Here is a 25967-nt window from a genome sequence, read left to right on the forward strand (position 1 = left end):
AGTCAAGCACTTAAAAGTTAGGAAATGCCAGTGTGACAAACGGAAATATCTCTATTTTTATTGACTATTGTGCACACCTTTATGTGTTAGGTTACTTGCTATGGGGTAACATCCAAAGGAGGTGTTAGAGGAACCAAGCAAGAAAGGCAAAACAATGAGCTAGATAAGGAGCATCCCAGCAAATGATCAAACACAATAGTCAGGTTGTAAAGAAGCTACCTACCTGGCACCATTCTATGCTCCATGGTGTGGTCACAATAAGAACTTGGCCCCAACTTGGGAGAACCTCTCCAAAGAACAATTTCCAGGTTTGACAGATGTCAAAATAGCAAAAGTAGATTGCACCATCGAATGTAATGTCTGCAACAGATTTTCTGTGAACGGTTATCCAACACTGTTGCTTTTCCAAGCAGGGAAGAAAGGTGGGTTTGTGCCCTCCCACTTCCCAGAACCAAGGTCCATTAAGGCCTGGTCTATACTATGGGGTTAGGGTGAATTTAGCCACATTAGGTCGATTTAAAAATGACTGCAGCCACACAACCAACCCTGTTCTGTCAACCTAAAGGGCTTTTAAAATTGACTTCTGTACTCCGCCCCGACGAGAGGAATAGCGCTAAAATCGACCTTGCTGGGTTGAATTTGGGGTAGTGCAGACACAAATCAACAGTATGGGCCTCCAGGAGCTATCCCAGAGTGCTCCATTGTGACTGCTCTGGACAACACTTTGAACTCCGATGCACGAGCCAGGTACACAGGAAAAGCCCCAGGAACTTTTGAATTTCATTTCCTGTTTGGTCAGTGTGGCAAACTCAGCAGCACAGGTGACCATGCAGTCCCCCCCGAATTGTAGAGCATAGGATGTTTCTACGATCCCCCTATCATTTCCATCCCTGAGGTTATCGCAGATTAGAAGGTGAAAAAAACACACTCGTGATTACATGTTTTCCAAGTTCATGCAGTCATCCCGCAGTGATAGGGCACAGCTTAATGCATGGAGGCACTCAGTGGCAGAGGCCAGGAAAGAATTAAGTAGCATGAAGAGCGGAGGCAGGACGCGACGCTGAGGCTAATGGGGGAGCAAACGAACATGATGAAACGTCTGTTGGAGCTGCAGGAAAGCTAACAAGAACACAGAACCTCACTGCATCCACTGTATAAGCGCCTACCCTCCTCCCCTTGTTCCATAGTCTCCTCACCCAGATGCCCAAGAAAGTGGGGTGGGCGGGAGGGGAGGCTCCGGGCACCTAGTCACTCCACTCCAGAGGATGGCCCAAGCAACAGAAGGCTTCATTCAAACAGTTTGATTTTTTAGTGTGGCTACAATAAGCAATGTGGCCTTGTCCTTCCCTCCTCCCCCACCCCACCCGGGCTACCTTGTCCGTTATTTCATTTTTTAAAAAAATTAATAAATAAAGAATGCATGGTTTCAAAACAATAGTTACTTTATTTCAAAGGAGAGAGGGTGGTTGGCTTACAGAGAATTAAAATCGAGAAAGAAGGCGGGTTTGTATCAAGGAGAAAAACACACAACTGTCACACTGAAGCCTGAAGTCATGAAATTGGTTTTCAAAGCCTCTCTGATGTGCAGCGTGTCTTGCTGTGGTCTTCTAATCGCCCTGGTGTCTGGCTGCTCAAAATTGGATGCCAGGCGATTTGCCTCAACCTTCCACCCCCTCCCCCCATAAACATCTCCCCCTTACTCTCACAGATATTCTGGAGACACAGCAAGCAGCAATAACAATGGGAATGTTGGTTGAACTGAGGTCATCCGACCTAGTCAGCAAACAGCGCCAGCGAACTTTTAAACATCCAAAGGCATATTCTACCACCATTCTGCACTTGATCAGCCTATAGTTGAACTGCTCTTTACTATTGTGCCAGCTGGGAGAGCAGCCTGAGGCAGAAGCCTCCAGCTTGCCTGATACTCCAGGCAGGACTTCATCTGCATGAGATGAAACTTAAAGAAGAGAATGACGTGGAGTCTCTGGCTCCCATTCAGTGCTCTAGGAAGAGAATAGCCATGTCTGACGAGGCACCCCGATCAACCACACCGAGATCTGCGAGGAGCACCCAGGAGATGTACAATGGCTATCAGTCCTACTGCACCTTCTGCCGCGAAGGCAAGGAGCTGCTGCTGTGTGGCAGACATGGTACTGCATTGCTAGCAGCACCCAGGAGACGTACGGTGACGGTGAGCTGAGCAGGATCCAGGCTTGCTGTGGTATGGCATCTGCACGGGTAAACCAGGAAAAAAGGTGTGAAACAATTGTCTGCCATTGCTTTCATGGAGAGAGGGAGGGAAGGGGGCCTGATGACAAGTACCCAAAACCACGCGCGACAATGTTTTTGCCCCATCAGGCACTGGGAGCTTAACCTAGAATTCCAATGGGCAGCGGAGACTGCGGGAACTGTGGGATAGCTACTCACAGTGCACTGCTCTATAAGTCAATCCTAGCCATGGTAGTGAGGACGCACTCCGCTGACTTAATGTGCTTAGTGTGGACATACACAATCGACTGTACAAAATCGGTTTCTAAAAATCGACTTCTATAAAATCGACCTAATTTCACAGTGTAGACATACTCTGACAGCTGTCTTGAAATGGCTGAAAAGAGAGAGAGATCACAAGAGCCAGGTCAGTTAAAGGATTGGCCTTGTAGAAAGAGGAGGAGGGCAGATGGGTTGTCAGCAGATTAAGACTGAGACACAGAGATGAGGGTCTGTGGTGATGCAAACTAACCCTCAGACTCAGAAGGGGGTTCTGGAATAAGTTGAATCATTGTGACCTAAGGTTTTTCAAACTTATTCTGTTACAGCCCCTCAGTGGTGCCAAACACAGGTGGGCTCATTGCCTGTTGTTTTAAGTAACTTAAACCCAGCTTTTCACAGATGGTCACTCATTGTGTGTTTTTCATTTTCTGGGTGCCAAATTTGATACCCTTCAGTCTGACTTGCAGAAGTACTGAGGATTGGCAGCTGCAACTGAAGTCAATGGGACAATGCTTTGAATATATGAAGTGCTATAGAATGCTAAGTACTCTGAAAAATCAGAGTACTAGTTGTCTCATATTGAGCACCCAAAGTTAGTGGAAACTTTGACCTTAACTTTTCTGTGCCTGAGTTCCCCATCTGTAAAATGGAGAAAATACCGACCCCTCACCTCAAAGGGTTACATTAAGATAAATCAAGTTATGTTTGTGAAGCATGCACATACTGTAGTGATGAGAGCCACAGAAAACCCTACATGGAAATGAATAATTCTGTCTTCATGGTATGTGGGAGTGCCAGAGTGGTAGGGGCAGAGCCTTCTCCACAGACTTCTGAGACTTGTACTCTTGGGATCATCTTTACTATATTAGCCAATAAATCTTTACTATATTAGCCACCTCACTGACCTTCTCTGGACTGTGGATTGCTTTAACCCTGAATGCCCTGTTCAATTCCAGAACCCAATACTTACCACTGTAAAAAGCTATCAACCCAATTCTTAGAGAAAATAACTCCTATATAATAACGCCAACAACTAATACAATAGACATAGAACTGAAAACCAAATACCTTTCCTCTCTGACTCTGGCCCTTTCACACAGTGGGAAATCCTAAAAACACTACAGGAAAACCAGGCCATCAAATTTGACTTTGAACCATGTTCCGCCTGGCTAGTGAAAAAGCAAAGAGCTTCCAGAAGCCCTACAAATGGAGATGACCTACCCCTTCTTTGAGGAGGGAAATCTACCATCCACCCCAAACATGCTGCATGCTGGCCAGTACTTCAGAAACCATCACTCAGTGCAACCAACCTTCCCTTTCTAAATAAGGTAATTGAGAAGTTTTCTCAGTGTCACTTCCATCTCAACCAGATGCTGTCAATATACTGGACCCTTCCCAATCAGGTTACAGAATAGGACATGGAACAGAGATGGCGCTGGTGGGATTGACTGATGGTTTCCTCTTGGCCCTAGAAAAGTACCATGTAGCCATAATTGTGTTGTTGCATGTCAGGGGGTGCACCAGGCCCTTTGAAGCCCCCAGCTGGATGCCTTGTGGTCCTACCACACCCTGCCCCAGGAAAAGGAGCAGTGAAGGTGGGTCCTCCAGGCCTGCCTAGAAAGGCTGCAGGGAAACAGCCAATCAGAGTTCAGCAGGCTCAATTAAAAGGAATTACAAGGCCTGAGCAGGTCAGTTGCTGGCTGGGACCAGAAAGGTGAAGGAGGACTTGGAAGGCTGTGAAACTCCACATGTACAGAGGCTTAAGAGAGACCCTGCTTGAGCAAGGATAGGACTATGAGGCTCTCCAGGTGCAGAAGGAGAGAGAACCCTGACTAAAAGGGGGCAGAGACTGTTACAAGCTCTCTAGGCAAAGAGGCCCGAGAGAAGACCCTGAGAAATCAGGACAGAGACTGAGAAACTCTCAAGATAAGGAGGCCTGGGAGAGACCCTGCTCAAACAGGGAACAGACAGAGAACTCAATAAAGTTATGGGACAGAGTGGGAAGCAGCACTGGGAATGCAGCAGCAGCAACTATTAACGGGAAGCAGTATTTGACTGCTGTTTATACAATACCCGGCTTGGGACCTGGAGTAGTGGGTGGACCCGGGTCCCTGCACTGGCTACTGGGGAAGTGGCCTAAGCCCCAAGAAAGGAATAAGACTCAGTACTAAAAATCCAAGAAAGGAGCTAGAATTTAGAAGGCTCAGAGATTGGGTTGAAGACCCCGGAGAGGGCCAACCATTTGGTGGACTTTGTTACCCCAGAAGGGATTCCTTTGTGCGCTTTGACTGTGAGAAACTTGTGCTGAGCCACTGAAGACCCATCTGACAACAGCCAGCCAACAGGGGGCACCAGGAGCAGAGAAAGGAAAAAGTGCAAGATCGCACCTAGCTGACAGCAGGCATTCATGAGAATTGAGTGCACTCGGTCACACTGCCTCTTTTCAGAATTTGACACAGTCCACCATAGATTCCTGTTGTCCCATCTCAGGCACATGACAGGAAAATATATTTATCATTCTATTAGTTTTCTCTCAAATCTGAGTTTGTATACTATACCCAACCCTACGGTTTCCAAGCATCTAGTTTCAAATTTTATGTTTTGGACATTTCTATTCAATTTGTGCTTGGCTGCAGCTTTGGTGTGATATATAGAGAAAAAGATTACAATACTTTTTATGAAGCTTAGTCTCCCTTTGTAAGATAATCCGAGTTCTAGTATAGTGCATCCTTCTCATAGGTTCTTCCGACTCATAGATGGATGTGGGTGGAATGAGTTAAGAAGAGATGTAGGCATATCCTTGTCTTTTGTCCTGCAGCCTGGATGGTAGCTCATCACCTTTGGGTCTCTTGCTCTGAAGTAAGAAAACACTGTAATAAATGATCTGCTGATATCTTCACCTGCATATACACAAATTCCGAGCAGAAATGTGAATCAAATATTTGCTTAACAATGTAACCATAACTTTTTAAGAACAAGTTTGGCCTCTATGGCATGCAGGACAAATTTTACCCCGTGTGTATGAATTTTTTTGAAAGATGAAAGTGCTACTGTATCTGATTTCCTGTTACATAAATCAGTATGACTTCTCCAAGAATTTAGGAGATATGAATATCAGAATGAAATATATGTTTAAGACATGAATTTCCAAAGCCCCAAGTTTTTCTGTGTCACTCAGTGTATTTTGTATAATTCATATTAGAGAGGTATTTCAGTTGTGTGATCAAAATCTGCTGAATTGAGGCTTATAGCAGCCAATTAACAGCTGTCAAATAGGATTATCACTGGCTGTTATCCTCATATAGCATCAATTAAAATGCTAATTTCACTCAATGGACTGTTCATCAGTCCACCTCACTGCCAGGTACACTGGGTTCAAGATGGATGACAAAGTGAGACTGAAATGAAAAATAAAATACTGTAATCTTTCTAAAATGCATATTAATGGACTCTGTGGGCCTGGCTCTGAGCTTGTTCACACTGGTATACTTCCGGAGTAACTCCATTGAAGTCACCTCCATTCCACTGAAGTCAGTGGAGTTACACCAGTTGTAAAACCTCATGAGAGGAGAATCAACTACACCATATGCAATTTTGATGTAAGCGCATTTTCCTTACATTTCGTGATGGTGAATGCAAATATAACCTGGTAACAAATGCAAACATTACAGATGCTAGGTGGAGCCTCCCCATTCACCTTAAGAACAGCAAACGTGTCCTGCAACAGAGGCGGTGGAACTTTGCTTAGAATGGGAGGGCAGAATGGAGGTGTTCTGCATGCAGAGTGTGGGGGACTCAGGGGCAGAGGCGGGAGGTCAGGGTGTCAGGGATAGGAGGGGCATTAGGGTGATGCTCTACAAGGGGAGTTAGTGAGACTAGGCAGAGGATAAGAGGGTTTCCTACTTGCTCGCTGACCTGATCCTAGGTGCCATGGCAGCCACTACACCCCTCCAGTTCCCGCTTTCGCCTCTGCTGCCTCTCCTCCAGTCCATGTGCACACAGCTTACAGGTAAGTGAAGGTGGAAATATAGATCAGCCCTCGCAATATTTCCACTGTGGGACACCAGCTCCCACTGCTCCCCTGGTACTGCCTCACCTGCCCTAGAAGATGGAAAATATAGTAGGACAAGACGGATTCTTGGCTTGTACCTTACAGTTTAAACTGTGTACATTTGATTTAAGATTTCATCCCCCAAAGTTAACCTCATCTCTCCCCTCACTGACAGACTCTCCAGCTTCTTGAGAGGGAACTTCTAAAAGCACCAGGGACCTGTGTGTTGCAGGTCAGACAATGCTCTACAGCTACCTGAGGGAGCCTTCTGCAAGCACTTTTTTCATATTTTTCAAGTGTGTGTGTGTGTGCGCGCATGTACACATGCTTGTTGACCCTTGTGTGTCACTCACCCACATCTCCCACCACAGCTGTCTTCTACATTTTTGCATCCATCCTTCTCCCTTTCCCTGTTTGCTCCATTTCCTCGTCCTTTTTTATCTTCACCTGTCTACAGTTGCTATCAACCTGTCTACAGTTGCTTCACCTGTCTACAGTTGCTACCTGCTCCTCTTCCAGTCTCCATTCCAACCTTCCCCCTCCTCTCACCAGCATCCAGATCCCACATCCACATCATCCTTTTCCTGACCTCTGGGGCCATTTGCCCCAACCCTGGCCCACCTTCCATCTCTACCCTGTCTAATTCCCGCTCCTATCGCCATGACCACTTCCACTGCTCTCGTGCACTGTTCCTGTTCTTTCTGTTGCCGAGTTTCCCCTCTCACATCATCACCCGGTCTCTTTCAACATTACCATCAGTGCCCTCGACTATGTTCTCTCTTGGTTCTCTGACTATTCCTCTAATCACTCCTTCAACATGTCCTTTGGAGGATCCTCTTCATTCTCGCTCAAGCTTTCTGTTGGGGTTCTCCAAGGCTTTGTCCTTGGCACCCTTCTCTTCTTCCTGTACACCTTGTCTCTGTTTAATCTCATCCACAAACACAAATTCATCTTCATCTCTGTGGACAATTCAATGATCTACCTCTCTACTGCAGACATGTCTCCTTCCGTCTAAATGAAAATCTTGGCCTCTGTCTCTGACATCTCCTTGATGATGTCTAGTCAACAGTTCAAACCCACCAGGGCTAAAAAGGTACTCCTTAATTTGCCCCCTGAACTCTCCCACTATCTTCTTTCTTGATCTCTGAACAACACCATCCTCCTGCCTGTTGCTCAGGTGTGAAACTTTGGTGTCCTCTTCAACTCAGATCTCTCTTTAGCTCTCACATGTGCTACATGTAGGATACGTCTAAGTCTTGCCAATTCTTGCATAACATGTCTAAGATACAACCTTCCTTGTCCTTGGCTAAAACTCTGGTCCAGGCTCTCATCATCTCATGTCTCAAGTACAGCAATATTCTTTTCTCTGACCTGGACAAATACAATCTTATCATATAATCTCATATCCTTCACAATCCTGCTGCAAAATCATTTCACTTTGACCATCTCATTTCTCTCTTTGCATCCCTTCACTGGCTCCCTCTTCTTTCTATCTAAACTATTTTCAAGGCCCTTCACAGGCTATCCCCACCATACCTTTCCTCTCTTATTCAGTATTGAAAGGTCAGTTCTCACTTCTGATTGGCCCACAATGCCAACCTCCATCTCCCACTTGTTAAATTTTTGGATAAGCTCCTTCGTGCTTTCTCCTATGCTGCCTCTCATGCATGGGAAGGTGGTACTTGCACAATCACCTCATTATGCTCCTTCAAATCCCTACTTAAAACTCTCCTTTGCCATGATGTGAGGGGTGTGGGGGTAACAACCCCCATTTGACAGTGGTTAGGCCACTGTTGTGCATAGACCTCAGTCTGCCATGTTGATCAATATTGTCTCATTGCTTTGAACTCCCCTGTTGGTCTGTTTGTATCTATCTGTTGCCTCTTGTCTTAGATTGTAAGCTCCTTGGAGAAGGGACCAACTTTTGCAGCATCTAGCACAATGTGGCCCTGGTCCATGATTGGGGCTCTTAGATGCTACAATAATACAAATAATAAATAATAATCACTTAATTTTATTCTATTAAACAGTCTCTTCCCATTCCCACACCCGAAATATGGCCATCGGGAAAAGTATCTGTGTCCATGCTAGACCTCAGTAAAGGTGCTTAGAATGGTTTTGTACAGTGGAATATTGGGCATATTAAATCTCAGAGTATGCTAGATTTATATAGACATACTATCTACAAACAAATCACTGCACTTTCCCCTTTAAATAGTTTATCCAGATGGCAAGGTATTTTTTAGATGGTAAGCTTTCATCTTAATGTTAAATTTTTATTTCTTCACTAGTATCTGTTTAGCCTTTTCTCATGTTCTGTACTTTCACTTCAGCTAATACAATAGGAAATTGTAGAAGGCATTTAACTACTGTATGTCTGCTATAAGTTTCACTGCATGTGAGTACTTTACTACTTAAGGAAAAAGGTGGGGGAAGAAGTTTGTGGTTGTGCTTTTCAGATATATTTCTCTATCTTGGATGCACCATAGCTGTGGCAAATTGGTGTTTCATATTTAAAACAAAAATATAATCTGCATGTATAATTTAATAGGTTCACTGCTAGTGCAATATAGGACCAAGTGGTAAAACAGGAAACGTTGTATACTTATACAACCTAATTCTTCTTTGACAGAACTAGTTGAAAAATATATATCATGTATATTAATAATATATGTTGTTTTGTTAATGTTTAGGTTTTGCTTTCCAACAAAAGCTTAGATCAATAGTTATAGTATGTGGAAATAACAAAACAATTCCAGTGTTATTTTCAGTTGAAATACATCACAGCAAACTCAAAAACCAAACCAGTCTTTTTATATATGGCTTCTTCTGTTATCCGTATTATTCTTTCAAAGTTTTCTTCATGTGAGTCACAAGAAGGGAGATTAAAAGCTTATCTAGTTTAATAAAACTGTCGTTACTTAATATTTGAATGAATTATCACTGGAAAGTGTCAAACATCTCCAGTTTAAATAAATGTAATCAATCACATCACCATGTCATTTTCTTCACCACATGTTCAGTAATACTTTGTTTTTAATTACATCCAGATTGGTAGCATGGAAAATTAATGACTAAGGAATTAGAGTTGCTAAAAATGTACAGAAAGTCTTTATTGGGGATAAAGGGTTTAAGATCTTCCTACTTGCACATAAGTCAAGATTTATTATAGTGTTGTGACAATGTGCTTAGCATTTGCATTAAAAACAACACGTATGCATTTTAAATAGGAGGATAAAATAATATGTTGGGTTTTTTTGGCTTTCTAAACTTAAGACCTGGAATATAAAAGGGGATTGAAAGGCTTTTAGTAGTATAAAAGGAGGCTATTCAACATATCAGTTTGCATTTGTACACAATACATATTAACAACTTATCCTAATTATCTTAAATAACTATACTTAAAGTACATGGCAGTTAGGTACCTTGAAAAGAAAATACTTAACTACACTATGACATAATACCATGTAACTGCTTAAAAGTAACATATGTCTATACACTATCTGGTTGATAGGTTCAAAAATCATTTCTTAAATATCCTGTAATCTAGAGGACAAAAAGAATCTAGTTCTTTGGAATTATGGGGTTTGTCAGTTACTAAGGCTGGGCAAGTTATTATAAAACTCACATTTTAAGGCAGAAATATCATAACACCACTATATAAATCAGTGGTAGGCCCATACCTTGAATACTGTGTGCAGTCCTGGTCACCCCACTGCAAAAAAAGATATATTAGAATTGCAAAAGGTACAGAGAAGGGCAACAAAAATGATCAGGGGTAAGGAAGAATTGACATACAAGGAGAGATTTAAAAGACTGGGACTGTTCATCTTAGAAAAGAGATGATTAAGGGGGATATGATAGAGGTCCTGTAAAATCGTGAATGGTGTGGAGGAAGTGAATAAGAAAGCGTTTATTTACCCCTTCACATAACACAAGAACCAGAGGTCACCCAATGAAATTAATAGGCAGCAGGTTTCAAACAAACATAAGGAAGTACTTCTTTGCACAATGCAGTCAACCTATAGAAGTTGTTGCCAGGGGATTTTGTAAAGGCCAAACGTGTAACTGGGTTTCCAAAAGAATTAGGCAAATTCATGGAGGATAGATCCATCAGTGGCTATTAGCAGGGACCTACCAAATTCACGGTCCATTTTGGTCAATTTCATGGTTATAGGATTTTAAAATCTTACATTTCATGATTTCAGCTATTTAAATCTGAAATTTCATGACGTTGTAACTGTAGAGGTCCTGACCCCAAAAGGAGCATGTGTGTGTGTGTGGGAGGGGGGTGTTGAGGTACTGCTACCCTTATTTCTGTGCTGCTGCTGGCTGGAGTGCTGCCTTCAGAGCTGGGCAGCTTGAGAGCAGTGGCTACTGGCTGGGAGCCCAGCTCTGAAGGCAGAGCTGCCGCCAGCAGATGCACAGAAGTAAGGATGGCCTGGCATGGTATTGCCACCCTTACTTCTGCACTGCTACCTGCAGAGCTGGGCCTTCAGTCAGCAGCCACCACTCTCTGACGGCCTAGCTCTGAAGGCAGCAGCACAGAAGTAAGGGTGGCACGGTACGGTATTGCCACCCTTATTTCTGCGCTGCGGCTGGTGGGGTGCTACCTTCTGAGCTAGGCACCTGGCCAACAGCTCTCTGGCTGCTCTCTGGCCGCCCAGCTCTGCAGGCAGTGCAGAAGTAAGGGTGGCAATACCGCAACCCCCCCTAAAATAACCTTGCGACCCTCCTGCAACTCCGTTTTGGGTCAGGACCCCCAGTTTGAGTTTGAGGAACGCTGGTCTCCTCTGTGAAATCTGTATAGTATAGGATAAAAGCACACAAAAGACCAGATTTCATAGGGGGAGACCAGATTTCACGGTCCAGGATGTGTTTTTCATAGCCATGAATTGGGTAGGGCCCTAGCTATTAACCACAATGGTCAGGGACACAACCCCATGCTCAGGGTATCCCTAAGCCTCTGACTGCCAAAACCTGGGACTTAATGGGATAGATCACTTGATGAATAGCCCTGTTCTGTTCATTCCCATTGTAACATCTGGCACCAGCCACTGTTGGAAGACAGAATAGTGGGCTGGATGGATCATTGGTCTGACCCAGTATGGCCATTCCTATGTTTTTCTGAATGGAAAAATCATTTGGAATTCATAAAAGTATTTGCAAATTATTTCCCCCTACATTTGTCCAGCTCTTACAGTTAACTTCAGAAGCATGACAGTGCTTCAGCTGAATTTCCATTAAAGAGCGACAACTGAAGACAGAACTTCTACAGCTTAAAAGGGAGTTTAAAAAAAAAAAGGCATATAGGCCTGACATAATATCCTCGGAACTCAATAAGCGTCCTTCAAAAGGCTTTGGATTAGGCCATGTATTCACTGTGTAGTACTTGACACCCCCAACAGGAAAGGAAGGCACACTGGTGCAAAGTTAACACATTAAAATAAAAATAATAATAATTAAAAAAAAGTACGACTGTCCCGTTTCTCCCCTCCCCCCCCCAAAGAAAAAAAGAGAAAAAAGGTTAATAGGTTCAGAAAGCTCTTATTATGAAATTTTTCTTGGCCCAATTTTTTGTTTAATGCAATATTAAAACCAATCTTACTAAGCTTTCTCCCCCCTCCCCCACAAATTGCTGGTACCAGAGAAGTTAGGATTAGTAATTTTAAACTTCAGCTATTTTACCTAGAAAAATCTTAAAAACAGTGTCACTAATACCAGTGTCACTGGCACTTACCTCTCATTCAATGATCAACTCCCTATCTTACCTTGTTTTAAATAACCTACAAGGGATTTAGAGTAACAGCCATGTTAGTCTGTATTCGCAAAAAGAAAAGGAGTACAGTTAGTCTCTAAGGTGCCACAAGTACTCCTTTTCTTTCTACAAGGGATTGAATTTGCTTCAGTGGAGTTTCAACCTCTATCTATTCAATGGTGAAATTCACTGGTCAACATACAGCTATCAACAGCCTCTATATCATCCAAATTCTGTATAACAGGGCATATTTAACTCACGTTAGGTAAATGTGTAGGACAAAACTAGGTTCCTGTGAATTTGGACAGAAGTAAATTAAAATTATTAGTGTTAAAAGCAGTTTGTCTGTTTTTAAAAAGTGCAAGTTGTCTGAAAAATGAGCTGCAGAAACAGTAAAATATTTTCCTTCCTAGAATTCACTGTTATCCTTCACCCCCTCCCATCTCCCCCACCTTGTCAGACAACTTGCACTTTTTAAAAACTGCTCTTAACACTAATAACTTTAATAATTACATAGTCAATAACCATGATCTTGTCATTTTTCATATGTTTGTGCCCTCTGTGATGATTTGGGGAATCTGTCTGTACAATTTGAGAGTTCTCGGTGATGGTTGTGAAATTGCTCTTTATTAAATGCTGTATTTTTAAATTCCTCTTGGTGAACGTGGAATTACCATTTGCCGATGAGGCCTCTAACGCATACCCACCAGACAATGGAGACTCGTTAAACTTGATGACTATGCTGTGGTCTGAACAGTAGGTATGCTAAAGAGGATGCCTGAACTGGAAAACCAATTTGATAAGGCTATATCTACACTACAGCACGTACAGTGGCACAGCTGCGGTGGAGACGCTCTATGCTGATGGGAGAGCGCTTAACTCCTGCCTCCGCCAGAGGGTATAGCTATGACTGGGGGAGCTCTCCTGCCATCATAGTGCTCTCTCTATACCAGCACTTCGCTTGGAATATTCCCACCCCGAGTGACACAAATTATAGTGAAGTAAACTGTAGAATAGACAAGGTCTCAGTGTCTCTGCAAGTGAAGTGGAGAGAGCAGAAAATTCCCAAACAGGACAACGAGAGGTGACAAAGCAGAGATTTAAAAAGAACTATCAGGTTGAAGGCTTTATTCGGGAAGGCTAGGAAGCTTTGGGCAGAAGAGGGGACGAGACAGGCATGCTTTCATAGCTGGGGGAGTGGGGGAGGGCACTTTAGCTGTGTGATCAGCTAATGCCAAAGCAAGCTGAGAGAGAGAGAGACAGGGTCCATGCACTGGAGGTGAAGGATCCTGGACACCCCCAGATGACCCTGACCTCAGCACAAAGAATGTAGTGAGGAACTGAAGCAAGGAAATGGATGTAAGTTTTATTTTTATTTTTTTATCTTGATCTGTATATTAGTCATGTTACTGAGTAAAGAGCAATGGTGTTCTAACAAAAAGGTGTTCTGCAAATGCAGTCTGTGTGTGTGTGTTTGCTTTTATCGTCCTATAACCCATAAGAGCTAACTGTAAACCCAAAGCACCCACACAGCTGGAGTTCTTGGAGAAGGTGTGTTTAAAGTATGGGGAAGTCTGAGGGGTCAGCAATAGTCCTGGGGCTAAGCAGTTGGTCCATGAGGTCTCAGCTCTCAGGAGGGGGTGCTAGACATAATCTGCCCCCCAAGAGTGTGCCCAGAGACTCCCAAATCAGGGACCATGTCTGAACTCTGTTCTGACTTTGGAGGCATAAAGAATACAGGGATTCAGTATTTAGATCCCCTCCTGGATGTCTGAGTCGCCAAGAAGTGAGCTCAGCTAAATCTGCGATACTCCCTAGAATTTACCCAGAACTGCTTTGGATTTACCCAGAACTAGAATTTACCCAGAACTACTACAAATTCCTAATGAAACTTTGAAGAGCCAAAATCTGCCTTATACAACTCTCATTGACTCAAACTTCTTTAAAATTCTGTCCCTTCATGTGCAAGTCAGACTTTTTATTAATGAGGTAGGCAGTTCTAGCAGTAAAGATTTGTTATGGAAATATGATGTGCATTAAACATATTTTAAAACCAGGAAGAACTCTCAAACCTTATTGAGCCAATGAAAAAAACCAATAAATTATATGAAAATCTAACTTTTTCTGAAACCTAGTACAGCTAGGAATAGTGAAAGACATTTCTCATAAACAAATGCTTATTTATACTGTATCTATAGTATCTGTTCAATTCCAGATTTCATGACTGCTGAGGGATATGCCACAGGCAAAACAAGGGTGTTTGTGTGATGGGAGACAGCCTTCTTTTGATCCTTTTGTATCAGTAGTAACAAAAATTGTGCCTCAATATGATTGTCAATGTTAACTATAAATATAATTTGAAATATGAAATTGTATGTGTATTTGGATATTAAATAACATACATGGCATGTATTGCAGGGAGAAGTTCTAAGACTTATACATGCAGAGGGGAAGGGTCTGGTTGGTAAGGGAGCTTGGCTAGTTCTCAGCAGGTGTGGGTTCAAGTTCCCACTCTGCCCCTTGGGCAAATCATTTAATCGCTCTGTGGTTCCATTCCCCGCACCTCCATGTTAAATGAAGATGATGATAATACTTCCTTTCTCCCACGCTTTGTCTTGTCTATTTAAATTGTAAACTCTTCAGGACAGGGTTCTCTAATTGTAGTTGTACAGTGCCTAGTACAATGAGGCCCTGCTACCATATCATAAAAAAATAGAATAAAATATCCTTCATAAGAGTCACAGAAACAAAATCATTGAAAGAATGTGTGCTGTACGTTGTAGTGACAGCAACCAATGTAAAGACTAAGGGTGAAATCTGGCTCCATTGATGTCAAAGGCAAAACTCCCATTGACTTCAAGAGGGCCAGGATTTCATTCTGAGGGCTAGATTAACAAGGGGGATTTAGGCATTGCAGCATTCACCCTGATGCGTAGTGGAAATCTCAACCCCAAGTTAGGCACCCAGGTGCTTCATACAATGTATAAGGAGAGTTAGGCATCTAAAAAGGGATTTTCAGAAGCCAGCATGCTGAACAGTAACCCGCCTAAGCTAGCCAGTGGGAAATGCTGAGGAGAAGGTTATGGACTAAGACCTGCCCCTCAAAAAGAGTTAAGTGCCTGTCTACACTGGGGAGTCACAGCTGTAACCCCTCGCCTGAAGTGAGGTGCCTAAGCCAGAGTCAGACTTTTTTCAAGCAAAAATCAAGGAGGAAGAAAAAGTGCCCCTGTCACACTGTCTGGAGTGGCTCATGACCAAGTGTGCCAACCTCAGGACAGACCCTTCAAAATGGTGGTATGTTCTATAACAGGGGTGGAGAAACTTACTGGCCCTCTGAACTGCATATGACATTCTTCCGAAGTTCAAGAGCTGGAGCACACCTGCCAGGAGCCAGGGCTCCAGCTCCATTCCTGCTGAAGCCCTGAGCCCCGACAGGTGCGCCCCGCAGGGCTGAAGCCCCGAGACACTCCTCCCCACTGGACAGAAGCTCCTATCTGACCACCCCACTGCAAGGCAGAGGTCCTGAGCCCTTCCCCTACCCCAGTCTGGTAGGTGGAGAATGGAGGGTTGGAGGGGGCTTATGAGCCGCACTTTAATGGTAAATGAGCTGCATGTGGTCATGGTCCACAATTTGACCACCCTGTTCTATAATTAGATTTCACCAATCCAGTAACAAATACGAACTCCTAGATCATTGTAGCAGTCTTACCATGGAGTCACAGACAGTCACCTTAAGCTCTCCAGTCTATCTTGCCACCCAGGCAAACTGGACTTAGTGATCAATGGTCACTTACACCATAAATCAGAAAATATTCAAGTTGCTTCCAAGTTCCAAGAGGCCAGTCACTTACCCACAGATCAATTTGTTCCTTAGATCACACCAAAGACATTGCCTGTAGCCAATCCTGTAATTAACTAAAGGTATTAAGTAGGTCACCCATCTCTCAGAAGAGTGCTGTAACCATTGGGCTATACAGTATACTGGGTAGTGTTTCATTTATAAAGTCTGAAGCTAGATGCAGTTTAAGTTGAACAAATGAAATTCTATTAAATTCTGTGGACTGCTCTGTCCATGTGGCTGAGTTGCTTCCAGCCTAACTCCCTACATTCAATTTTCCACTGGTGTCCACTCTCCAGGGAACAGGAGCCCACTGGCCATAATATATCATCCCTATTTTACAGCCATTTTAATATAAATATTAAATAACAGGACACCTGGACTCTCAACTGTTGTCCCTTCAGCCAAAGGTTGCTAGCATGTAGCCGAGTTGTAGTCTCGTCTTTACCACAGACTCAGCTGGTTACATCATCTTTGAGATAGTTTGGTTTCCTCAACAGGTGACCACAGCAGGAGTGACCTATCTCTGTCTTCCTCTTTAATGTAGCAAACTCCCCTCTCTCTGTGGATTCTCCTCTCTGTGGGGTTAGCCTTCAGATGGTTCTCTGTGTCTTCATTCTGTGATTATCTCTATCTCTGTAGATTCTATCAGAGTAGCAGCCGTGTTAGTCTGCATCTGCAAAAAGAAAAGGCATACTTGTGGCACCTTAGAGACTAAAACATTTATTTGAGCATAAGCTTTCGTGAGCTATAGCTCACTTCATCGGATGCATGCAGTGGAAAATACAGTGGGGAGATTTTATATACACAGGGAACATGAAACAATGGGTGTTACCATACAGACTGTAACAAGAGTGATCAGGAAAGGTGAGCTATTACCAGCAGGAAAGCGGGGAGGGGGGGACGGGGCGTGGGAACCTTTTGTAGTGATAATCAAGGTGGGCCATTTCTAACAGTTGACAAGAACAGTACGGGGGGAAATAAACATGGGGAAATAGTTTTACTTTGTGTAATGACCCATCCACTCCCAGTCTTTATTCAAGCCTAGGTTAATTGTATCCAGTCTGCAAATTAATTCCAATTCAGTAGTGTCTCGTTGGAGTCTGTTTTTGAATTTTTGTTGTTGAAGAATTGCCACTTTCAGGTCTGTAATAGAGTGACCAGGGAGATTGAAGTGTTCTCCGACTGGTTTTTGAATGTTATAATTCTTGACGTCTGATTTGTGTCCATTTATTCTTTTACGTAGAGACTGTCCAGTTTGGCCAATGTACATGCAGAGGGGCATTGCTGGCACATGATGGCATATATCACATTGGTAGATGCGCAGGTGAACGAGCCTCTGATAGTGTGGCTGATGTGATTAGGCCCTATCATGGTGTCCCCTGATAGATACGTGGACAGAGTTGGCAACAGGCTTTGTTGCAAGGATAGGTTCCTGGGTTAGTGTTTTTTGTTGTGTGGTGTGTGGTTGCTGGTGAGTATTTGCTTCAGGTTGGGGGGCTGTCTGTAAGCAAGGACTGGCCTGTCTCCCAAGATCTGTGAGAGTGATGGGTCATCCTTCAGGATAGGTTGTAGATCCTTGAGGATTCATTCGAGAGGTTTCAGTTAGGGGCTGAAGGTGATGGCTAGTGGCATTCTGTTATTTTCTTTGCTGGGCCTGTCCTATAGTAGGTAACTTCTCACCACTCCTTTAGTCCACTCCTTCTGGGGTGTGTCTAATGGCTGAAACCTCACGAGTGCTTGGCTCCAGGGCTGTTAGATCCTTTTTGTACTCTTGTACCTGCTTTCTCTGATTGCTGGCCACCTCCTCTTGGTAGTGTCTCCATCCTTCTGGCTGTTTTGGTCCTTCGTCCCATCAGTTCCTACACTGGACTGTGTGCTAAAAATGCTAGCAAGGTGTCTGAACTAGAAGAAACCGACTTGAGTAACAGTCTCTTAGTTGCTTCCAGAGCTGATTACACCTTATGTTATTCCATGGGTACCCTGGGGAGGAGGAGGACTGGTCAAAATCCCATTTGTGTGCAAATTCCTTGAATTCTTCTGAGGCAAATTGGGGTCATTTGTTAGTGAATACAGTGTCCAGAATGCCGTATCTTACAAAAGGTGGGCTTTCAGTTTGCCAATATGACATGCTTTTTGTATCAGGCAGGGCATCAACAGGAGTTTGCTGCAGTCAAGTACTGTTTTTCCTTGAGGGTAAAAAAGTCCATTGCCTCCCTTTTCCATGGTTTGGTGGGTAGCTGATGTGGTAGATTTTGTAGTCTCCTTTCTGCTGATGGTCATCACATTCTTCTATAGAGCAGAGTTGTGTATTTGTTCCCAACCACTAAATGCACTCTTGAGCCCACCTCTAACTCCTGACAATGCACAGGTGTGAAGCTTGAGGTAGTGGTGAGATTGAGTGCTGCAGACTTCTCTGTCTTGTTTGCCAATAAGGTAATGTAACAGTTTTACTTTCCTGCTTGTTGTTGGCCTCCTTCATAGCCAGATCTGTATGGAGCTTTAATTCCTCTTTCCCCCAGGTCCATCGTTGCTGGGCTACGTTTGTGACTGCAAAATCCAGGTCCATGGTGCTAGCTGCTGCACAGCAGAGAAACTCACTGCTTAGACATTGCCAGCATGCGTCATTCACTAAGTGTAAAGCTGAATGTGGTTTAAACCACAAGTGAAACTTGATTGAACATTGCGCATTGCTCTATGCGACTAAGTTGCTTCCAGCTTAACTCCCTGTATTCTTTGTTCCACTGGTGTCCCCTCACTAACAGTCCCTGGAACCGTTGGCCCTCTGGCTCTCGTTCCACTCATGATACAGGTGGATCTCTCTCAATCTCACCTGTTAAACCGATTCCACTCTCTATAAATACTTAAATAGAGACTGAAAGCCAGATCCGTGCCCCAGTCCTCCAGGGGGGTGCCCTAATCACTGGGCTATAAAGTCAGTCTCTCTCTCCCTGGCTTAATGAATCTTTAGGTATTTATACAAAGCAGGAGAGATTAAAACACCTCCTCACCCCCCCCCCCCCCAGCCCACACACACACGGTGGTTAGGGCACTGTCATGGGAGACCTGGGTCTCCTATTCTCCAAATCAGGCAGAGGAGGGATTCAAACACTCCCAGGTGACTGATCTAACCAATGGGCTATTGGTATCAGAGTGGGGACAGCAGTACCACCTCCTCCTTCTCTGCTCATTTTTTATGTGTATGAGTGGAGGTGGGGCTGGGTGTGCTCTTATCAGGCCCCATAGGTTAAATAGGCAGGGGAATCTCTACTCTGTGAATCCTGCCAGGTGTGAGTTAGGCACTAGTTGGCAGCATCAGTAGTTAGGCGGTTCTACGCTTGCCCACCAGGAGACACAGAGGGGCCTAGAGGATTTACTGGTGGAAACTTGGGCTCTTAGGGACGTCAGGTAAGTCCAGTGTGAGACGGCAGCCGAGCAGGGGTTTTGAGACTTCCACTGGCACCAAAATGTTGGACACAACTTCCCCTTTAGGGGCTTAGGCATCTAAGTCCCCCTTGTGAATCTAGTCCTAAGTGTTTGGAAAGTTCCCTGAACGATACCTAAGGTTATCATCGCAAACTGAATTTTTGCATGCACATCCCAACTGATGAAGTTAAGACTCACCATAGCTAAAAGATAATTTGTGTGTTATTTACATGGGAAAAATCCATTCTGCATGGATTATAAATTACTGTGATTAATTGATTTATCTTTGCTTTCTATACAAAAAGCCCTATCCTTATTCATGAGAGGGTGTGTGCAATTCAAAATAGAAGTGGAATTAAATTAAAAGGGACACAGTGTGACTGCAGTAATAGAAAAAGCACGCTGTAATTTATGAGCAAACCATCCCTGTGCCAAGTTGAGGCATTTATATTGATATTCATGAATAAAGTGTAATTGATATGGCAATATGACAATCCTACACTTTACACATTCAGACTCATTCTTATTCTCATAGACTAGAATCATAGACTTTAAGGTCAGAAGTGTTGGGGACACTGGGCTTGGCCACTAAGTAACTCGAGGGGATGGAAGACCACGAGTGTCGATGAAGCCCCCTCGCACTAGGCCCAAGTGACCTTGCCCCCCCGCCCCCCACCCAGAGGCATTCGCAACAGTCATGCTGAGGATTTTGCAACAACATGCTGCAAGCGCAGACTGAAACTAAACAAGGCCAGACAGGGCAGTTATGGCAAAACAATGCTGAACAAAACAACTCTGTATATGGTTTAACAGATGGCACAAAGAAAAAGGGCACTAGCTGGTATACCAGATTGGCTGGCTATATGGATACTTAGGGCAGCTTGCTATTGGATAAGTATGCTGAAGAAAGGATGTATAAAAGTCTGTGTAACTTCCTGCTTGGTGTGCAGGATTTGAGATTGTCTCCCTGTACCACTTGAAGCTTCAAATAAACTTTTCCACTTCTCCACCCCATTGTGATTATTGGGCGACGCATACTGGGCAACGAATCCTGCTGTTGCTTGCCTTGGGCACTCTGTGCTGGCAACGGAAGGGACAATTATGATTGTCTAGGCTGACCTCCGGCACAATACAGACGACAGTATCTCACCTACCCACTGTAACCCACTGTAACAAACCTCTAACCTATGTCTGAGCTACTGAAGTCCTCAAATCATGGTTTAAAAACTTCAAGGTGCAGAGAATCCTCCAGCAAGTGACCCGTGCCCCACACTGCAGAGGAAGGCAAAAAAACCCCGGGCCTCTCCCAATCTGCCCTGGAGGAAAATTCCTTCCCAACCCCAAATATGGCGATCAGCTAAACCCTGAGCATGTGGGCAAGACTCATCAGCCAGCCGCCCAGGAAAGAATTCTCTGTAGTAACTCAGATCACACCCCATCTAACATCCCATCGCAGGCCATTGGGCTTATCATTTTAGAAACAGCCAGTACAAAAAATGGAGTAGTAAAAAGTAATCTTTATGGGGTAAAGGAATTTTAGAATAAGAATAATTTGTGAGTGTATGTGTGTGGTGGTGGTGGCGGCCAGGAATAAGGTGGAGAGAGAGTATGTTTTATCCTGGAAGCAGTGGCGGATTTAGAGTTAGTGGGGCCCTGTACTCAGCTTCATATTTGCCCCCACCCCTTATGGGGGAGAGCATTCTCTCTTATCTCCCTGCACCCCCGGCCCGCATTTTTAATTTTTTCTGCATTCTCCTCCTGTGGCTCAGGGCTGGGGATGCAAGGTCTGGGAGGGAGTTATGGTGCAGGAGTGGGCTCAGGGTTGGGGTGAGGGAGCAGGCTAGGGCTGGGGATGCAGCATCTGGATGGGAGTTAGGGTGCAGGAGGGGGCTCAGGGTTGGGGACGGGGGTTGGGGTGCGGAGCACTTACCTGGGACAGCTCCCATTTGGTGCGGGAGGTGCGAGGAGTTCAGGTGGCTCCGAGCGGCCGTGTGCTTGCCCCGCAGGAACCGCCCCCCCACAGCTCCCATTGGCCACGATTCTCGGAGGTGTCTTTCCGCTGCCGCAGCCAGGCAGGGCCGGAACGCAAGGGATTTAGGGGCTGCAGCCCAGGGCTAAATGGGGCTGCAGCCCAGGGCTCTGGGGCTCATTTAGCCCTGGGCTGCAGCCCCTAAAGCCCCGCCCCCTTTCTGGATCTGGCCCTGCGAACATGAGCTGGAGGACTCAGGAGGAGCAGGGGCAGCCACGCAGCTGGAGAGAAACGGTGGTTTCCCCTTCAAAGCGTCGCTTCTCTCCGGCCGGCTGCACGGCTGCCCTCTGCTCCTCCTGAGTCCTCCGGCCTGCATTCGCAGTGCTCCTGCCACCCACACCTCCTGTCTGCTCCCCTGAGGCTGTGGGTGAGCCTCCCTCCCTGCTCTCCTGCTCCCCACAGCTTCTACCCCCGCAGGCCCCACCCCGTGGAGCAGCCCCCCTGCAGGGGTGCTGAGCTGCCCGAGTGCCCAGCCCTTGGGCCCCCTGTTGTTGTTGGGGGGCCCTGTGCCAGGACACTGTGTGTTTCATGGTAAATCTGCCCATGCCTGGAAGGATTTCACACTTCTTGGGAGTTCATCTAAAGACCCAAACAACAAGAAAAGGACAGAAAGCACCCAGCATTAACATGTCTGGGATTTCACATCTGTATTTCTACGTGCAATCGGTGGCCCTAATATACAATATGCGGACAGACTGTTGCACTCACACAAAGCCCTATTGAAGTCAATGGCCATACATTATAGATTGCAGGATTGGGGATTATATAAGCAGAAATGTGAGGGGGGGGAAGTAAACCAATACGTATTGGTATCTCCAGATCACTCACCTGGAGACAAAAGCATCGACAGACCCAGAAATTCAAGGGTCTTTTCTCCCCAAAACGTTCAGGGGCTTCTCAACAGGAGCAACATGGTTTAAAGTGGATATAGTTTTCAAAATCTTGTTCAGGTATGAAGGCCCCAGTTCTGATATTCACAAAAAGACTCCATGACACCTTTTGATAGCTCAGCACCTGCTATGTGAAAGAGTAAGAGGATAGTCAGTATCCTTCCTAAGGCTGAATTAAGTCCTATCTCATCAGCATTCAGTACCACTGCCATAAAGAAGGAAAGAAAGAACATAATATTGAGAAGGGAAATAAAAGAAGCACGTTGAAAAGGGGAAAGCATATTGTTTCTTAGCAGCATTGTGGATTTTCTCTCTCATCCCTGGATCCACTCACCCTCAATAAAGCCAATGACTTATTGGATGGATCAGCAGTGATACATGTGCCATAGTACATAGCTGGCTTGAGAATGTTTGTTGCATTTGCTATTTAGGTAGTCAGCAAGCAGAGTTATAGAAAGCTCCTAAAGTGGTGCAGAGAGAATTAAGTCTGTTTTCAGTAATGATAAACTTCTTATGCAGCACTTCCAATGTGGAGGCAACGCTACTAATTTCACTCATTCCTTCCCCTAGAGTCAATATCAGATTATCCAGAGGAACATAAAACTATTCTACAGTAAGAACCAGAACCACTAAAATGCAGTAAGTATAAAACAAACTGTCAACGTTAGATATGAACAGAACTCCCCACCACCAAATGAACACACTCAAAGGGTGGGATTTGCACTTTAGAGCTCCTACTGACACAAAAGGACTGAACAAAAATGCAAATTCCAAACCCTTTCAAATTTTGAAGAAGTTCAGCTCAATGTATTCTAATTGTATTTCTAGCCAGCATGTATGGTTTCTTAAATGATCAGGGAATCTTAGCTCAGCTTGTTAATTTGATTTTTTTTTCCACTTTCAGTACAATGAATATTATGACAATGTTTGGGTTTTGGCTTTTTCAGTTTTTTTTCTTTTCATATTTTCTTTTCTACTCTGTAATTTTTCAAAACTTCTCCAATCTTTGAAAAGTCACAAAGAGGCAGAGTTGCAGAGTTCCATTTTTTCCCAAAGTTGAAGAAGTTTTGAAAAAATTAAGAGTGGCACAAGGAAAAACAGAAAAGTGGAAAAACCCTTTTAACTTAGGGTATCATTTATTCTAAAAGAAAAAAGGGGTGGGGAAAAGAAAATTAAAAAAATAATTTGAAACATTGAAATTTGATATTTCTAAATTTTGAAACTTTCATTTTCTAGTAAAAACAGAATTTTGAAAAGCTGAATGCTTTTTCCTAAGGTTTTTGGGTTAGAAAAAAGGCAATTGTCCATTTAAAAAAATGTGCAATGAGAATTTTGACCACCTTTAGCTATAATGGAACATGGTTCATGGCCTCTTAGTTCCAAGAGCCACCAGCGAAGAGTTTGGTTGGTACATCTTGAGGGAAAAATTCACCCTTAAGCTGTGTGTCTCTCTTTCAATATTGTTCCTGTAAGTGAAGCAGCTTCTCCTTTTGATATGTTCTCAAATGTTCAATTTCATTCTCCATTAGCAGGGTTGTGTAGTGGGGGAAGATGAAGGAAAAAGTAAAGGAGAAGATCCTTATTCAAACTGATCCACACCTGAACAGTTTGGGAACTTCTTCTCCCAGCACTGGTGATTTTCAAGATGGCAGCCCCTTCAGTTTGTTGTTACTTTATCTCATAACAGGTGAGTCCCTAGTATTGCAATACTGACCCTTCTTTAGCCTTTAACTCCCCATACCCTTCATTCGGTAGCAGGCCAATTGTCCTTATGTGTGAGGGCTAGAGCTGGCTTCTTCTAGAATTTGCCAAAGCCTCTTTTGGGTCATTCAGAGTTCTTCCCTTTTAGATATAAATTACCCTGAAAACTTCTTAGAACATTGCCTTATTTTTGGCCACCTGGGAAAATACTAAACATAAAAGTGACAGCTACTTTCAAGATGCAAACAATGTGTGTGCTGATCCACATTACATTTTGGAAGGAGAAAGTCTGAGTTTCTGGGTAGGTGGATTGGACTTGTCTGATTATTTTTTTCTTCCTGTGCAGTGTAATGAGAGACCTTGCCTAAAATGATGAAACACTGGCTCCCAGCCAAAAACTGAAAACAACATATGTGTATTTTCCACTTGTAAAGTTATTAGCTCATTAGTATCCTTCACAGCTGAAATAACACAGTGAGCCAATGTGAATCAAACATTCCCAAGGGGCTAATTTCCTCCCACTGATTGGAGAGTGGTGAAAATAAAGAAGAAAAGATCTGCCTACTTCTAATTTTAGAAACTGCTCTGTTGATTGAAAAAAAATCTTAGATCAAAAGACCATCACTCAAGTGCAATCCATGTTGTCCTGATCTATGATAAGCAGTGAAATCATCCATTATAAGAACATTAACATTCATTATTATAGCATATTTGATAATCCTCTCCTATAGGCCTTCTCTGCATGCTCTGCACAAAATCTGTAGTTGTATTGATGCAGTTCTCTTGTACAGTGAGTTGATGAACATCTTATTTGGCAGTTACCTGGCAGTTAGACAAAATATCCACTGTTACCACAGTAGTCCCATAGCTGTTGGTTTACCTGGCTGGTAAAAGAGAGAGGAGAATAACTTAATGTAAGAGTTCCAATGGAGTGATATACCTCCTAAAGTGTGATGTCTTTGCACTTCACAGCCCCTCTTTAACACACAGTCTTGAGGTGCAGATCTTCTGCTGCTTAACTGTCTCTGAAACCAGCAGTTAAAAATTAAAAATAAAAACCCAAACCTCAGCACATAACAGATGCACAAATGAATGTTGAGATGAATATAGGATGGGCCCATAAGTTAACTGTGATCACTCCCCACTGCATTTTTGTCTTTCATGTGCTTTACACCTGTGGCTTATAGACAATGGATTTGATTGCAATGGAAAATTGGCAGTCAAGTTCAAAGCTGCTGCTCCTGCTGTTTTGTCTTTGTTCCCTCCTGTGAGCTTTCTGCATGTTTTTTCTCCCTTTTTTTGATTGCCTCTGTGTGCTCTTACAATTATATTATTAGTATCTTTAACACCCCTTTGCTGCTCCTTTTGAGACATGCTGAATGTAGCAAAGGAAAAAATATAGCTTGATAAACTAAGACATCACAGATCGTAGAGAAAAGAAAATCTTCAGCAGGCTTTGAAATAGACAGAAATATGATGTGATTTACTCTAGTCCAGTGTTGTAGTAACATGAGAGCACCACACGGTAGAAATAGGAGCTGAACACCCAGGAGTATAATAATCAAAATAAAGTGACACTTGCACTAAATAAAATTGTGCTGAACCAGCATGAATATTCAGAACATTCAATGCTGGGCTTGATGTATCACTCCATTGCTCTGCTTTTACGGTAGTGTAAATTAATTTGAAAGTGATGGAGTTACACTGATGTAAAACTGGAGTAACACCAAGGTGATTCAAATCCTTCTGTTTCTTAATCATGTTGGTGTGTAGGGTGAGTGCAT

The sequence above is a fragment of the Lepidochelys kempii genome, chromosome 10 (genome assembly GCF_965140265.1).
Source record: "Lepidochelys kempii isolate rLepKem1 chromosome 10, rLepKem1.hap2, whole genome shotgun sequence".
Lineage (NCBI taxonomy): Eukaryota > Metazoa > Chordata > Testudines > Cheloniidae > Lepidochelys > Lepidochelys kempii.